Source organism: Saccopteryx bilineata, chromosome 1 (assembly GCF_036850765.1).
Source record: "Saccopteryx bilineata isolate mSacBil1 chromosome 1, mSacBil1_pri_phased_curated, whole genome shotgun sequence".
Lineage (NCBI taxonomy): Eukaryota > Metazoa > Chordata > Mammalia > Chiroptera > Emballonuridae > Saccopteryx > Saccopteryx bilineata.
The window spans coordinates 183,826,198-183,829,197 of record NC_089490.1 but is presented as its reverse complement, the minus strand read 5'-3'; the positions used below and the strand labels follow the sequence as shown (position 1 = coordinate 183,829,197).

The window sequence follows — 3,000 nt, the reverse complement described above, 5'->3', positions numbered from 1 at the left end:
TTCTATTCTACACAAAGAAAGATATATAAGGTACAGTGAACTGTGTTTTCCAAGTTCTAGTGTACACATTAATAATGACTTCAGATTTTAATTGTGAAACACACAAACACAATTCATCTGGGTGGTAATGGGAACTATCAAGTAGACTGAGTATAAAAGCATGTGAATACTATTTGCAAGATGAGCGGTTTAGTCTGATGAAGAACACTAAAAATCTATGTAGCTCATGTATTTTATTTTCTCGCTCTAGAGCAAAGCACCAATAAGCATTAGTTTAAAATGATCTGATTTCAAATGTTGTTTCAAACAAAGTTTTATTTTTAATACTTCAGAGGAACAAATATTATACAAACACCAGCGCTAGGTTGGTGTCCCTCCCCAAAAAGTGGAGTCCTGGAGAGTTGGAGTAACAGGATGAGAGAGCCAGCCCCACTTACCCTGGTCACCGCCTGGCAATACTGGCAGAGTCTGATACTGTTGAAAAGTAGAGTAGATTATTTGGCTTCCTGTATGGTATTTACTTGAATCTCTACTTTATATTTAGAACATAGATTTACACCTTCTGAAGAAAGGAAAGCTGCCAACAGAGATACCCTATTAGCCTGACTCCTAGAAGCTTAAATTAAAATGCTCTTTCAATGCTAAGAAACAGAAAAGAGAATACTCTCAGTCTCCAGATTAGAAAAACCACAGTGGAGAGGCTGTTCTCTGCTCTTAGAAAAAAATTCTAATATTCTACCTTTATCTTGAATCACCAACTTTAGGCAGATATTTCAGTGGATGGACCTCAACTGATTAATTTGTTCAGTTACTGACAAAAAAAGTGTGCATGTTTATGTATGTGTGTGTTCATGTATAGCAGTATTGATACTTAGGTAGAGGAGGAACCGTGACACCCTTAGTTAAATAGCAGATGTGCTCAAAGCCAAATCTTGACACCTATACGTCGTGTCTGTACCCACCTCCACCCACCAACACCTCTCAGTGTATTTATTTTATAAGGAATCGCCTTGATAACCATACTCATATTTAATCAACATGGGAACAAATATATAAAGCCAATGTAATTCAGCAAATGTTTACTGATCACTTATATGCTGTGAGCAGACATATTCTAGAGACATCAGGACTGTAGATATGAGGGTGAATAGAACACAAGCAGTAAATTCAAGAGCTCATAATGAATCTAGACCTTAAAACACTTCATCAGCATGCAAACTCGATTACTGGCTTTGCATGATGTTGCAGAAGTGAGGGGAACCAGCCTTGCCTGAGTAATTATGGTGATAGAAATGTATTAGCCTCAGAAGCTACTGAGGCCATCCACTCTATCCCAGTACAGTGTAAAAATATATAACTATATATATTTCTTCAACTAAGGAACAGTTAAGGAGATGAAGAGGACACTTCAGGTGGAGTAAGCCACATGAGCCATGGGAGCAAGAGTGTCATATGAAAATAGCGAAGCCCTTCATAGTCAGGCTGGTCTAAATTGATGTATGAGCAATTAGGAGTCATTGAAAGGTTTTCATGGTTTCTGTTTGGGCAGGAGAAATGAGAACACCAGATGCCCATTTTAGGGACACAACTCTGGCAGCACTGGGCACAAAGATGGGTATAGAGAAGTAAATGGAAAGCAGAGGGAGAAGTTAGTAGTCTACTTCCATAGTGAAAACATAATATACAATGTGTCTGTAAAGTCATGGTGCACTTTTGACTGGTCACAGGAAAGCAACAAAAGATGATAGAAATGTGAAATCTGCACCAAATAAAAGGAAAACTCTCCCAGTTTCATACCTATTCAGTGCAGTTCGATATGGGCTCACGCACAGATTTTTTAGGGCTACCCCGTATAGCCTCTACAGACTCGTCACTGACTGATGGCCTACCAGAACGGGGTTTCTCCACCAAACTGCTGGTTTCCTTCAACTGCTTATCCCACCCAGTAATGTTATTCCTATGTGGTGGCGCTTTGTTATAAACACGCCGATATTCACATTGCACTTTGGTCATGGATTTGAATTTAGTGAGCCACAGAACACACTGAACTTTCCTCTGTACCGTCCACATCTCGACTGGCATGGCCGTGGGCTGCTCCGCTGTATAATCGGTGTTACGTCATCATCTGCACATGTGCACATGCTGTCACATCATCCTACAGACACTGGGAGGGTTTTCTTTTATTTGGTGCAGATTTCACATTTCTATCGTCTTTTGTTGCTTTCCTGTGACCGGACAAAAGTGCATCATGACTTTACGGACACACTGTAGGATGGAAGCAGAAGTAGAAATTAGGTAAGTTTTAAGGAATATAATTTACAAAAACAATTCTGAAAGAGATAGAAAACCTAAAGAAAAATTAAGGTAAAAGAAATAGAAAATGTCTAGGAACTACTCACTACCACCCCATCAACACACACACACGCACACAAACCACCACCTGTAAAAGTACCTAATTCAGATTATTTTATAGGAAAAAAATCTACCAAATTTTAAAGACAAATATTTCTAGTGCTAGGTAAAATATTTCAAAGTATAGGCACAAGGTATCTATAAATAAAAAATTGTAGTAATACCAATGCAAAACAACAAAAAGAAAGAAACTGCAGATGAACATTTCAAAAATATCAAATGCAAACTGCCTAATTAAAATATCAGCGAACAGAATTCAGAATTATATTAAGTGAACAAGTGGAATTTATTTTAGGGATGAAATATATATGGATATTTAAGTCACCAATATATATATTTAGTGTTAGGAAATTTTCAAGGATCATCTCCAAATAGTTTGCAAAGGCATTTAATAAAATTTGGCATCCATCTGTTTATATCTTTTTCCTACTTTTCTACTGGGTTATAAGTCTTTTATATTAATTTGCAGAGTTCATATGGGAAGAATATTAATTTGTAGGATTGCTTTGTATATTCTAATGCAATTCCTCTGTGGCAAATATTTTCTCCCAGTCTGTGGTTTGTTTTTTAATTCTCCTTATGGTTTCT

At 37.2% G+C, this 3,000-nt stretch overlaps 1 non-coding gene across 1 annotated transcript; it reads left to right on the top strand.

The window, feature by feature from the left end:
- Positions 1-1,211: 1,211 nt before the first annotated feature.
- On the top strand, positions 1,212-1,344 carry LOC136321151 (small nucleolar RNA SNORA66). Its single transcript, XR_010728442.1, has one exon. It is a non-coding gene; the product is annotated as a small nucleolar RNA SNORA66 (small nucleolar RNA).
- Positions 1,345-3,000: the final 1,656 nt, after the last annotated feature.